The sequence below is a fragment of the Myotis lucifugus genome, unplaced genomic scaffold, assembly GCF_000147115.1.
Source record: "Myotis lucifugus unplaced genomic scaffold, Myoluc2.0 scaffold_66, whole genome shotgun sequence".
Taxonomy (NCBI): Eukaryota; Metazoa; Chordata; class Mammalia; order Chiroptera; family Vespertilionidae; genus Myotis; species Myotis lucifugus.
This window is the reverse complement of record NW_005871114.1, coordinates 2,972,468-2,987,834: the sequence shown is the minus strand read 5'-3', so window position 1 is coordinate 2,987,834 and position 15,367 is coordinate 2,972,468.

Sequence of the window (15,367 nt, the reverse complement as noted above, 5' to 3'; positions counted from 1 at the left end):
GCCAATAGACATGTCTAATCAGAGTATGTTAGATTTCAAAGTTTGGAATTTACACTGTAATTCTCAATCAATGGTAGATTATTCCTAAATTTATTAACATTGGCAAAAGAATCTGTTGGTTGAAGTAATTTCAGGGTTGAGTGTAGGGAAATTACATTTCAGGATCTGTGTTGCTTTTTCTTATTCTTGAATTTCAGCACTTTACAAATTTTTTGGAATAATTATTTTTTTTCTCTTTGTTATAGTTGGAAAAAAATGTCACTTGGCCTCTGTTGACACCAGAGGTAGTGGCACTGGTTTATTGTTGCTGTTATATGCTTGTAGGAATCTTTGTAATATAGAACTGGACATTCTTTTGGGATCTAATATTTAAATCTGAAAGATAATTTTGAGGAAGGAGAATTAAATCTATTCACATGTGTCATGCAGATGCCAATTTTAACATGGGGACCAAGTCTTCAATTGAAATAGCTTAATATGACATCACCTCAGAAGCAGAGGTTTCCAAATTAGATCATATGACACTAGCAGCTGTCTGTGTTTGGTACTGAAAAGTTCAATGTGTGCTTAGAAATTTAGCCAAGAGATTGGATCAACATGGCAGATGGAGAACAAACTCTATCCTCTCCTCACTCCTCCCCTCTTTCCTAAATCTCTAAAAATTACAGAAAGGGTAGATGGATACACACACTCATGGACATCCATGCACATACCTTGATATTGAAAAACACGAAGGGGTGCTCTCAATGGACTAGACATTATGAGAATCCTTGAAATATAGAGGGTAGATGGGATTGAATTGAAGGTGGACAAATAAAAGTTGCATAACAGAGGCTTAATACAATCTTAAGAATGTTCTAAGCACACAGTAAGAAGCTATTTGTATCAGTAGGGCCCTTGGACAATTGTATGAGTTATTGATTGAGGTACCACTGTGTCTGTTTAAAGATAACACTTTGCAAAACTACAGTACACTCAACCAGAGTATTGGCATTGATACAATTCATCCATCTTCTGATTTTCCCAGTTTGACTTTTGTGCATGCATGTATGTGTGCATTTAGTTCTATGCAATTTTATCACATGCGCATTTTCATGTACCCACCACCATAGTAAAGATACAGAACAGTTCCATTGCCACAAAGATCACTCCTATTATCTTTTCATAACCATTTCCACCTCCCTCCTCCTACTCCCTCTCTCCAGGAAGCATTTTTAAACCATCATTAATCTTTGTAATAACCATGATTAAAATAACTATGTAAGTTAAACAGTGGTTCACAAGCAATTATCCAAGTAAATAAAATAAATGAAAGTTTAGTAGCTCTGAGAGAATTTCCTTGCTTATTAGATTATAAAACAAAGAATACATTATAGAGGGAAATATGTTTTCACTTTGAAATCTGTTTTAAAACTTTTTCTTTAGCTATTTGTAGTTTTTTAGCTATTAGTATTAATAGCAAGCACTGTACTAACAATACACTACCTACCATTCCTAAATTGAAACTCATTTGTGAATTTATAATGTTATCTTTTTCCTTAATGTAAGAGGGGGGATCTATTTTTGTTGTTGCTTTTTGTTTTGCTTTTCTTCATTTCATCCTTTGGAAACTGTCTGTGGTTCCATCTTTTTTCCAGTCTGAGTCTGTGTAAATTTCACTTTGTGGCAGAGACTGCTAGTTGCTTACCACAGGCCCATTCTCCCTTCTCTCTCAAGTAAACAGAACCTTACTTCTTAACTGAATACAATGTAGCCAAAAGATGACATTTGCCAGCATCCTTTGCAGCTAGTTGGGATTATACATGTAGTCTTGACCAATGAAAATTGATGGGGCTTTGGGGAAATCTCTTGAGAAACTCAGGCTGTTCCCTTTTTTCCTTCCATCCTGCTGCTTACATTTTTAGTGAGATGGCTGGAGCTGGAGCAGTCATTTTTGAACATGAAAAGAGACGCTAATCAAAGGTGAGCAGCAAAATGGAAGAAACCTGGATAGTGACAACCATGGAAACCTCATGCCTGCCCAGCACTTCCTACCTATGGACTTCTTTCAGATACAAAAGAAATTATTTCATAAAAGACACCAGCTATTTAAATCATAACATATTTTAGTGGGTTACCCATACTTACATAATAATTAGAACTCTCAAAGACCAATTCACACGATTACTTTAAATATATTTACACATTTAAGCTAGAATTTCTATTAGAAATTAAATTAGAATTTAAGCTGGAATTAAACTAGAATCTCTGTGTTGGCATCTATTGTCTTTTTAAAAATTCGGTTTGTGATATTCCTGGTTATTGGTATAAAGCTATACCTTTTGGGTATTCTGTTATGAGACTCGAGTATAAAGATCCTACTCTGGCAGCGGAAGGAGGGTGCTGCCCCATAACCTCCAGGGGGCAATACAGGTCCATTTCCTCACGTGGCCTCTGTTGACACCAGAGGTAGTGGCACTGCTTGTTGCTGCTGGCGGAGGTGGCGGCCAGCTTTCTCCAAGTCTGGGATTTATGAGGCAAAAAGAAAACCCAGGGAACGCACTGCTCTGTGTCATTTTGGGGTCCCAAGGTCACTAGCCAGTCTTCCTTTAGGTTCTTCTTATTTTTAATATATATAGTGTCCAAGGTTTTTAGTTATACTTACTGATGGGAATATGGAAAAACATATCTACTCCATCTTCCTCAAAGTGGAAGTACATTCTACATTCATTTTATTATTGAGTAGAATTGTCAACTCCCGCATGCTGCCTTAACTAGAAGTCTCTCTACTTTTGTCTCAATCTTTTTTCCTTCTCTCCGCTTTTATATTTTCTAGTTTAATTAATAATCATTCTCAGTGATCTAAGTTAAAAAAATAAAAGGTAACTTTATTCAAAGCGTGCTAGTTATCTACTGGTGTGTAACAAACCACCCCAGAATTTCATGACATAAAATGACAACTATTTTATTATCATTATGGATTCTCTGGGTCAGGAAGTTGGACAGGATACAGCAGAGAGGACTTAACTCTGGTTCGTGAGGCCTGGGGTCTCAGCTGGCAAGACTTGGATAGCTGGAGGAGACTGTACTGGCTCAAATCATCTGTAGGTTTCCTCACTCACATGTCTGGTGCCTGGACTGGAAATACTTGAAGGTTAGGCTGAGTTGGGACTATTAACTGGAATGCGTCCTATGACTTTGAAGTAATGTCCATTTCTGATATCAGCAGTGCCACGGTCCTCCATTCTTCATTTGGACAGGAATAAGTGTGCTGGTGGACAAGGCAGAAGCTGCACGGCCTTTTTGGATCTAGTCTTAAAAGCCATATAGTGTCACCTCCATTGTACTCTATTGGTTGAAGCAGTTACAAGCCCACCCAGAGAGTATATGGACGCCCCACCTCTCAATGGGAGATATGTCAAAAAAATTTGAGGCCAATTTTTAAAACTTCCACAAAAGCATGTAAAATATGAATACCTTTTAATACAAAATATATCAGTTAAAGTAAATGTAAATGTGTAAAATATTCAGTGTCTTCAAGGAATTATTTTTCTTCTAATAGAATCAAAATTATCTGCTAAATTCAAAGGCAAAACATAAGTGATAATTAATAAATATAAAAATTTAAATTTGTTTAAATACAATTGAAACTTTTAATTCTGTTTTTTGAAATTTAATTCAGTCTTATTAAATATTTCTAAACACCAAAAGCTTCATAACTATGTTACTAATGTGAAGAATAGGTGTTGTGTTTCATATGTATTATATCTAGACTTACATACATGCACGTTTAGGATAGCATTGTTTAATATTGCAAATTTTCCCTTAGTTGCCATGTACAGCTGTGGTAAAAGCTGTGCTAAATCGTGGATAGTGGATATAAAGACTTCAAGAAAATGAACACTATGCTCTATTGGCAAATATTTTACTATTCAAAAATCTGTTCTAGTCATGGTGTTTGCGAGGGAAGGGATAATGAGCTAATTTTTTCTTGCCCAATGATTTCTCCAGCTCAAACCCTCCTCATACTTTGAAGTAATGTCCATTTCTGATATCAGCAGTGCCACGGTCCTCCATTCTTCATTTGGACACAGTCAGCTTTTCTGTCCTGGACACGGCAAGAGAGGTGGCAGAGCGCTTCTATGGGGCTTGGCTGGTGTGAATCACAGTCGCAGACGGGTAGGATTGTGAGCTGCCCAGTGCCATCACTGAGCATTGGGTCCTGGGTGCAGAGGTGCCCCTGTGATTGTTATCAAATTCGTCATTTGTGGCTTTCTGGTTTAAGGATCCCTCTAGCAGGACTAGGGCAGGGGCCCCTTGAGTGGGTTTGAAGGCGGTGCCACTTCTCAGGGAGCATGGACTTTCAGACTTTGGTCACACTCACTTTAGCTCTAATTCAGAATTTATAATCCAAGGGGCTTCCAAGAACATGAAGCTCCTTCAACAATGGGGTTCCATAGTCAATTATGCCCTAGCTCAACAATGGGGTTCCATAGTCAATTATTTGTCCCAAATAGTGCTTAGTCCAAGGAGGCCAGTCAAATTATGGGGTTTGTTTGGGCAAAACATGGAGCTCTAACATCACACTTGGTACTCACAGATTTCCTGACCTTTTGATTTGAGCCATGGTTTAGGTACACGGAATTCTTTTATTTATTTGAGTGGGGAAAAGGACTCGTTTAATCAAGAGAAACTCTTGTATTAAGAAGCCTAGACAACCTCCAAAACATAAGGCCTTCATTTGATTTATTCTGTAGAAATTTCTTCTCCATATCTGAGAATGGTGATCAGAATTCAGTCTGGAGATGACCTCAATATCTCTACCTCAGTGATGGCGAACCTATGACACGCGTGTCAGAGGTGACACGCACTCATTTTTTTGATTGATTTTTCTTTGTTAAATGGCATTTAAATACATAAAATAAATATCAAAAATATAACTTTGTTTTACTATGGTTGCAAATATCAAAATATTTCTATATGTGACACGACACCAGAGTTAAGTTAGAGTTTTTCAAAATGCTGACGCGCCAAGCTCAAAAGGTTCACCATCACTGCTTTACCTCCTCTTTTCAAGTTGTCTAGGAATTTCCTCCATATCACTTGTATGCAATTCATACTTCATAATCATAAGTTTTATTATAGTTAATACCCTTTCTTTTTGGAAATATTCTCCCCGCCTCCTCTCTCACTATTTATTGGTCAGATCAATATTCATAATCATATCAGTGTTTAGAATTCATTTAGGTGTAGGCATTTTCTTCTTTTTTAAACCTAGAAATTGTACTCATTATTGTTACTTTTCCCGTGGCTATTTACAACTAATTGTGGAGTAAAATAATTTGTCCACAGTTAAAGAAATCTAAGATATTTACAAGCAGGTGATAGAGGTGTTTTAATTTTGATTGGGGCTCTCTTAGTACCCTAAAATAACACCAAAATAGTATTACTCTTTATTTGATTACTCCTAGCAGTGTGATGCAAAAACCCAAACCAATCTAGAATTTCACATTCGTAGTGACAGTTGTGTAAACATCAGAGTATTCACATAAGCATTCTGTAAAAATTAAATTGAGTATAGCTCTGTGAAATATGCTGCTGGTATTTTAATAGGGATTGCATTGAATCTGTAGACTGCCTTAGGTCACTAAGGTTTTTCTTTCCTGGAGTGGTCAGTCCTGAGCTGCTGTATCTGTTATGCTTCTTACTGAAGTTCAGGAGGGCAGTATCTGTTTCCTCAAGGTGGTGTGATAATGGAGTGTTACAGCTTTCCTGATGTCAACCAGAAAGCTAATTAAAATAGAGTAGACTTGCTTTAAGGAAAAGGGCAAAGCCTTTTCCTTCCTTACACTTATAAATCATCCTGCTCCCACCCACCGCAAACACTTGAAACAATAGAGCCAGCAGTAAGAATGACATCTTTATGTTCCCTTAAAAATGTCTTATTTTGTTTCCTTAATGACTCTGTCTTCACCTTGCTCTACCTTGTTGTGTGGGTAAGAGCTGACACAGGCTTGTTTTCCTGGTGGTGGTGCATTGAAAAACAAACAAACTCCCTTCCCCAAATATTCTTTTTGAAAACTTGCCAAATGCGTGATTACACTGGTTGGGATCTTAAGGCAGTAACAGTGTGACAGCCATAAAGGAAATGTTGCCTTTGTTTCATAAATTTCTCTGGGTTGGTGATATCCTGATTTGTAACAAGGCAGAAATTCTGAAATTTCCATTTAGAAGCAATAATTATAGTCCTGGCCAGTGTGGCTCAGTTGGTTGGAATGTCGTCCTGTGCACCGAAGGGTCACGGGTTTGATTCCTGGTCAGGACACACACCCAGGTTGCAGGTTCAATCCTCGGTCAGGGTTTATACAGGAGGCAACTGATTGATGTTTCCCTCTCACATCCATGTTTCTCTCTCTCTCTCTCTCTCTCTCTCTCTCTCTCTCTCTCTCTCTCTCTCTCTCCCCCCTTCCCCGCTCTCTCAAATCAATGAAAATATGTCCTTGGGTGAGGATTATAAAAAAGCAACAATAATTATAATTTTATTACTTCCATGGATTTGGTGAATGTACATAAAGATGTCTGCCCAGTATTTCTTACTATAAACTAACGGTGCCTCCATCATTCATATTCCACATTAAAGGGAAGTGAAAAGAGAATGAATTTTGATCTTGGGCATAATTACTAGATTATCAGAAATGTTGAGGTACATGAAGATAAAAGAGGAAGTGGTTAAAGGAGTAAAAGCACACTGTCAAAAATAACTAGTGAGGAATGAGTGAAGAAAACAAGATGGAGTCAGTACAGCTAAGCTGACAAAACTGGTTCAGACTAAATGGGCTGAAGCATGAGGAATAGACTTTATTTTACTGTAACTAGCTCAAGGACTTAAACTTTTGAACTTTTCAGCTATGCATCAGTACCTGGAGATAGATAAATCCTATAGATAACCTTCTAAAGAACTTAGGGAAGACTGTTCACATGACTAGACTATCTGATATCCATCACCCAGGCCATCTGACAGCCATTGTCCAGACCACGGGACATCTGGAAGATCACTATCTCAGACCAGTCTAGAGGCTAAGAACGCAGGACTGAGTCTTCTCAAGAATGCACGTTTACTGTAAGAACTCTTAGCTTTTCTTTCCTCTTCAGAACACTGGGAATTGCCTAGTTGTGTTTCTGGTTTGCAAACCCTAAAACCCCTGAATAAATCTTTGCCATTTATTTCTAGTCAAAGTCTCCTGACTCTTTGTGCTCAGTTGACCTAGGAAAAAAAAAGACTATGACTATTTATTAGAAACTGATGTATAATTAATTGAATGTAGATCATTTGGGTGGGGAATTAGTGGTAAGAAAATGCCTGTATGTAAACACATATTATTTATTTATATTCTGTCCCATTTAATAAAAAAATTTGTGGTGAAAGATGACTATGAAAATGTTTTACTAAATGAAAAAACACAATGAAACAAAATAGTGACATTTTCTTCCTTAATGTGGTTAACCATGGCATTGCTTCTCATCTGTCTGAAACAGGGAAGGGATACTAACACCTCACATTTGTAATTATAAACACCTTTGTAATTACAGAGCATTTTTCACAAAAGTTTTGTTAGGTCAACAGCACCCTGTCCTATCATAGGATGAAGAGACAGCATGAATTGCTAAGTGACCGACCCAGAGTGGCATCCTTCTTAGTTATTAGAGCCAGAACTAGAACTTAAGTCTCCTCTCACTTAGGTAGTGTTCTTTCTATTGCTGGACTCACAGAGCTTCCCAAGGTCTTTTCCAGTCACAACTTTCTCTGGTTTTAATGAACATATAAAAAATGTATTATAATACTTTTAGAGTCAAATAGTGCTAGTGCTGCCTGAGATTTTAAACAAAGAAATTTAGAGACAGTGGAAGGCAGATGTACTGGGCACGCTGGTCCACAGATCCACTGTTTACCTCCTCCACCCTGCTCTGTGTCCTGGGAGGGAGTCCAGAGTGAACGGCATCAATGGGCTTCTGGTTTGGTGCAGCAGGAATTGGAGAGTGGGTGAAGGGAGAGGTTGGGTATTTAGTTCTCAGTTCCTTTCCGGATGGCAGTAGCTATACATCTTAACTGAAGGTGAACAGACTCTGTGGCCCCGGCCATATACCATCAGTGCTCACCACTCCTTATAAACCCCTGCCACTCTCTGTATGAGGCCTTTTTCTGGTCATGAAAGTATGCCCAGCCCATGCCCAGGGCAGGCCAGAAATGCTGGACAGTTGATATCCTCAGGGTGCAGCCCTGAACCAGTAATACTTGGAAACTAGTGGATAAATAATCCCACTTCCTTTCCCCTAGGTTGGGACAACTCTGAACTTGACCATCTCCCAGAGGTCCCTATCAAGCCTGAGCTTGATTGCACTCAGTGGTGGTCTGTTGAGCAATGGCATCCTGCCCGGGCCTCCTTCCTGCCCCGTCTCATTTACCTGCCCTCTTACAGTGCCTCCTGGGATTGTTTGCTAAATAAACTACTTGTGCTGAAATCGTAGTTTTAAGGTCTATTTCTGACAGACCCCAACCCAATACAGAAGCCACAGTTCTTGTCAGGAGGCTGTCTCCTTTAGCCAGGGCTTACTCTGTGGTTTCCAGGAACCACTTCCTTCCTCTCCTTGCCCCTTTGGGCCAAGCACCAGGCGTAGTCCTGGATACCCATGGTTGCTAGTGATTCAGTGATTCACCATCCCCTCCACGCACAGTTGCAAGGCAGGCTGGGCAATGTAGTCTTTATGCTGGGTGGCGAAACAATGGATATCTCTTGGAGAGGAAGCAAATGAGAACAAGAGGAGTGAACATCTAGAGTCTCTGCCACAGAAGCACACTTCAAATTCTAGGATGTTTTGGAGACACATTGTGAGATAATCAAATGACTGAAAGTAACACGAATCAGGCCAGTGACAAGGACACGGCAATTGCCATCACCGGGTCAATAAAAGCATCAGGGCTCTCTGCGGTCTGCTCTGCAGGATGGCTGCTGTTCGAGGAGAGCTGGTTCTGCCCTGGCTGTGCTCTTCTTGGAGGCAGAGTTCTTGCAGTTTCTCCGTCGTGCCGACCTGATGACATGCTAACCTCACACGTCTTAGTTACAGCAAAGCTGCTCCACGCCCAGTATCTGATGTGCTTCATTTTACAGCTCAGGCATTGCTGTCACAATATTTATACTAATTTGTAGCAAAAATCAAATTTCTTTTTACACGTCAATAAAAATTTGGAAGGGCTGCTGGGAGCGATTTGATTTCATGAGTGCAGTGGTCGAAAATCCCCACGTTAGGTATTTTAGAGGATGTGAAATGAGTAATAAACAGTCCCTTCTTCCCAGAACTCCAAGTCTCACAGTGATGGAGGGTGGGGTGAGGATTGAAGGGAAATTTGGGATGGGAAGGAATAATACCAGAGCAATTGGCTGGATACTTTTGTTAAGATGTTAGTTATTATGAGTTCCCAGTCCTACCCTGGCTTATTGTTGAAATTATGGAATGTACCCTGAAGCAATAGGGTAAACAGGGAAGGAATAAAAGGGGTGCTTTTGAGGGCCAGGAGAGGGCGTGGGAAATCTGCAGCACCGAGGAGGGGATGGACGTTGGTGAGCCATGCGTGGTGGGGGACCCGCTCTTGTTCCGTGGTCCTGTCCTGGTTGGTAATATTTCAGAGAGGATGGCTGTATGGTGCCCCAGGGAGGCTCCACTCCTGGCATTGTACTTAGCTCCTCCTTCCTTAACACTGGAACAGAAAGCCTGTCACATTTCAAATCTGGGCAGTGAAAATATCAGAGGGGATCAAGGCAGGTGAGAGCTTAGAAGTCCTTTCCCTATTTTATGACCCTCGCACGTCTCCCGGATTCTGGTGTAAACCAGGGAGATACGGGGACTCCAGGAATGATTGTGATGGACTTTCCTGCCAGCTCAGAGGAGCTGAGATGGAGTGAAGCTGATGTAAAGAAAACAAAGATAACAAATCGTGGACTCCTAAATGTGGTGGCTTAAGAATGGATCTGCTCTGTGCATCAATAACAGAGATAAAAAGCAAAATATGACTCTACGGGAGGCTTCTATGGGAGGCTGTGATGTGGCACAGCTGTAATAAACCATAGCATATTATCTGTTGTTTGGGAGCCTGTAGATTCTTTTTCACAAAGCCTTTTCTACTAGGCAGAAGGAACTAGAGGGCAGTTAAACAGAGAAGGGGGGACTTATTTCCTCATCGGTTCTCTTCTAGCTTGCTCCTATTTCATAACACAAAGTGCAGTCACAAGTAATTGTACATGTGGTGGATATTTACATTAGTGGAGTATTAATGAAGTATTTTCAGATAACTCTCTGTACCTTCCCCTGGTCGGATGGCACGCTTGTGCACATCCTGTCGTTGCATGTTGCTCATCCTCTGGGTCATGGACACAGGGCAAACCACGTGCAGTCTGCGAGGCACAACAGCACGCGATGGCACGCGGTGCGGATCCCTCTGCTCCCCAGCTCTCCCTCCCACAGACACGTCTCCACCGGCGGCTCTCGCTGTCATCCCGGAGGCTTCAGAGCACAGACCTCTGTGCAATTTCTGTTATTCCTGGAAGAAATTATGGCGAACAGGCGAGGGGGTAGGCTTAGAGACTTTTTCTATGTATAGTCTGTATATCCTTGATTCTAAAACACTTGGTAAAAACAGATTTGTAATGTTTTGAAATTCAGAATGTGCTTGCAGTCAGTGTCAAAAGAAATCCGTCTGTTTCCAAGCAGAACTGTCAGTGATGCTGTGTCTGTCATGGTGCGAGCATGCTTAGTGTTGCGTGGAAGATCATCTTTTTATCTGGTTGCCAACTCAGATGAGTTATTTGTAAAGGTTCTTAATGCAGGTGAATTCTAATTTAATTTTAGACTCCTGGTTGGCTTTTAAAAGCATTTAAATATTATAATTCAGCAAACCTAAACTTTTTAAAAAATGAAGGTCGCCTGTTAAATGACAAGCGATTATTTTAAAAACAATAGGGTTTATCTCGTACTTCAAACTAGGTCAGAAGAACCTCAGAGCTGGGAGAGATTTGTGTGACTAATTCACATTCTGAGAAAGAATTTTACTTGGAATGATCCATGTATTAAAAGATTCTAGCTAATTTCCCCCCCCCTACAGTTTTTATGACAATTTTTAATATTTAGTGGAAATAATATAAAAATGTATAAATAAAAATCAAGAAAAATGCCTTTGCCTCCCCTCATCCATTTCCACCCTCCATTCCTTGCGCATGTCCTTTTCATTCACATGCGTGAGGTGCGTAAGTTTTTGTTTAAAAATTGCCATGATTTATACCAGTGATGGCGAACCTTTTGAGCTCAGCGTGTCAGCATTTTGAAAAACCCTAACTTAACTCTGGTGCCGTGTCACATATAGAAATTTTTTGATATTTGCAACCATAGTAAAACAAAGACTTACATTTTTGATATTTATTTAACAAAGAAAAATCAACCAAAAAAATGAGTTCACGTGTCACCTCTGACACGCGTGTCATAGGTTCGCCATCACTGATTTATACTAATCCCAAGACCACTGGAAGCAGGCTTGTCAGTGCTGCCCTCACACACCCTGAGACCTCTTCAGTGTTTCTGAGCACACCAGCTCCGGTGCAGCCCACCCCATAGCCTTCCCTGTCTCTGAGTGAGCCCTCAGGATGCTGGAACATGCTTTGCTTGTGCCAAGGGGGCATAGAGGCACCTAAGCATTTATGTCCCACCCTCCAGCCCTGAGCCAGTGACTGATGAGGGCAAACTATTAACTGCAGCTCTCTTACTCCCCTGATCAATATAATTTTGTTAACCATTCCAGCTATCTTCCTTTGTTTTTGACACTAAAAACAATGCTATAATATCCAACTGTGTGCAGACAGCCCCTGACTTACAATGGTGCAAAAGCGATACACATTTAGTAGAAATTACACTTCGAATTTTGAATTTTGATCTTTTCCCAGGCTGGCAAAATGCAATAGGATACCCTCTCCGTGATGCTAGGCAGATGATTTTGCTACTGTCTGGAGGCTTAGGTACCATCATCTCCCTGCACCCAAACTGGATGCAGTGGTTAGTCAGCTGGAAACCAAAAAGTCCCGTGTGACTCATGAAAGGCAAATTTGGTCAAGGAAATGCATAACCACCTCAAACCAAGTCTTACCATAAGTAGGCTGGGCTTAATGATGACGATCTCCTGGCTATGTTGAATGGTTAGCCAGAAGGGTAAGATGGGAAAAATACCTGATTTACATTTAATTTTTCTTATGGATAGTTGAGAGAAATTAGTGTAATGAATCAAGGTCAGCTATTTATTAAGAACTTATGCAAAAGACTGGATTAGGTGCTCTGAAATATGGGAAGATGTAGGTGGGGAGGGGGGGAAAAAGAATTTGTAGTTAGACTCTAGAGTATGAAGTCAGACTCTAGATTGTATATATTAAACATTATACATGAAAGGAAACAAGCCAGGAATGGCATTAAGCAAGGGCCACTTCACTTGGCACTTATGAGAGGAGAATTATGCTCTCAGAACTTGGAGGAGGGAGGGTTAGCTGGAAGACTAAATATTTAAAGTTTGAACTAGACCTTCAAGGATGAGCTGGGAGAACCACCTAGGCTAAGCAATAATCTCAAAAGCCTGAGAATCACTGTTATCTTTTCCTGCTCTCCTGTTTCTTCAGACTCTGCTGGCCTCAGTGGATGAAGGGCCTAATGTAAGGGGGAGCAGAGTGCCTGACCTCAGTTAGCATTGCCTCCAAGGTGGTGCACCCCTGTTGATCTCCACAGAGGCAGAGGCGTTAACAGTAACTCTCGAGCTTTTTGCTATAGACTGGCCTGGTATTGTGGGTTATTATTGTCTTAAAAAACTGGCTGTGTGCCCTCATGCTGTTAAGGCCTTGAACATAAGATTCTGGAGGCCATGTGTTCTTTAAAAAATTTCCCCTGCTTCCTAGGACCAGCAATGTCTGGAGTTAGAAGACAGGAATGGACACCCTTTGGGTGGTATTCTGCTTAGCAAGTACAGTCCCGGACACCGAGGGTCGGTTAAGTGTGGTAAACTTTTCTCAGCTCCAACTTTTCTCCTTCTCAGAGCTACTTCAAGTTCTCTGGCAATGTTCCCATGTTAGGGTGGCCTTCTGGAGAAGCGTAGGCACTTTCCTTCCTTTTATTATTTTTTTTTTCAAGTTCTGGAACCAGCAGTCACTAACTCCTTCCTGCCCAACCCTGGCCCTAGAGTTTTGACTTCTCCCCAGAGACAGTTATTTGGAAACTTTTTGAGCCAGTGGAGAATCAACGTAGAGGCCTTTTCCCCCCTTTTAGACCAATGGGAATATTATGTGTCATGGACAGAAAGATTTGAATACCACCATTATCACACTGGGTCTATATAACAAGGCCATTTCCCTGTCTTGGCACACAGCCCGAGTTAACTTTGCTTTGCTGGATGTAAATACAATGGATTCTGTTTAAACAAGAAATCATGTGTAACAAATGCTTTTGCAAAACCATGTCCATTTAGCAGTTACTTTAATAAAGATGTGCTTCAGCAAGGGCTTTTGGTACAACAGCTGCATTTAAACTCCTATACAATGTGTAACTTAACATTTAAAAATATAAACTTTTTATTTTAGAATAGATTTTGATTTACAGAAAAGTTGTGAAGTAGGACAGAAAGTTCTCATATGCTCCATACCCAATTACCCTTATTATTAGCAATTTAAATTACAGTGGTACATTTGTTGTAATCTATGAACCAATATTGATACATTATTATTAATTAATGCCCGCCCATACTTTATTCCAATTTCCCTAGTTTTTACCCAATGTTGCTTTTCTGTTCCAGAATACCATCCAGGATTCCACATTACATTAAATTCTCATATCCTCTTTCTTTTTAAAAAATCCTCATGTCCTCTTGGCTATGACATTTTCTCAGACTTTCCTTGGTTTTGATGACTTTGACAATTTTGAGAAATACTGGTAAGGTATTTGTAGAATGACCCTCAGTTGGCATTTGTCTGATGTCTTTCTCATGATTATATTGGGGTTACAGATATTTTTGGAGGAGGACCACAGAGGTGAAGTGTTTCATTACATATACTGATGATATGTATTACAACATGACTTATCACTGTTGACGTTGATCTTGGTCACCTGGCTGAGATAGTGTTTGTCGGGTTTTGCCACTATAAAATCACTTTTACTTTCGCCCTTCCCATATTCCAGTCTTTGAAAGGTAGCCGATACATGCAGCCCACACTTAAGGAGTGTTATGTTCCACCTTCTAGAGGGCAAAGTATCTACATAACATATTTATAATTCTTCTGAACAGGAGCTTTATTTATTCTCTCACTTCTAATCTAATAAAAGAGAAACATGCAAATTGACTGCACCTCTGCTACGCCCCAATCCACGCCCACCAGCCAATCAGAGCGACTATATGCAAATTAACCCAACCAAGGTGGCAGAGGCAGCCATGGAGCTGGAGCAAGCAGGAGGTTTGGTTGCCCCGGCGATGGAGGAAGCCAAGCTTCCCGCCTGCCCTGGCCGGTTGTGGCCTCTGCTCAAGGCAACAAAGTTTCAATTATAGAAGATAAATAAATCCCAGATACCTGCTTCCAGCCAGCCTCCACTGGGAGCTTGGGTGGCTGGGGGCTGTGGCCAGCCTGCAAACAGCCATCAGCCCCTCACCCAGGATGGCCACACCCTCATGGAGTGAAGGTCCCCGCTGGGGGGCTTGGCCAGCCTGCAAACAGCCATCAGCCCCTCACCCAGACTGGACAGGCACCCCAACAGGACCCCCCACCCTGAAGGGGGTGTGGCCAGCCTGAAAATGGCCCTCAGCCCCTCACCCAGGCTGGCCAGACACCCCAGTGGGACCCCAACCTTGATCTGGGACACCCTTCAGGGCAAACCAGCCAGCCCCCACCCATGCACCAGGCCTCTATCTACACTAATAAAAGAGAAACATGGTAATTGGCGTACGACCACTACCCTTCCCATTGGCTAATCAGCGTATCCTTATGCAAATTAACTGTCAGCCAAGATGGCGGCCGGCAGCCATGCACTGAAGCTAGCAGGGAGGCTTGCTTCCTCCAGGGACTGCAGACTCCAACGTTCCCCGCCTCACTTGCCAGAGTCTCAACTGCAACTCTAAGCAACTATTACTATGTTGCAAATAAGAGGCTAAACAAAACCGGCTTTCAGTCAGCCCCAGACCGCAACATTGTATCCATGTTTTCAGCAGCAAGGCCTCAGAGCTAAAGCTGGCCCAGAATAAAAAAAAAAAAAAAAAAAAAAAAAAAAAAAGAAAACAAGGAGGGGTTGGGAGCTTTTAGTCAACTGCCAGCGGGAAAACCAG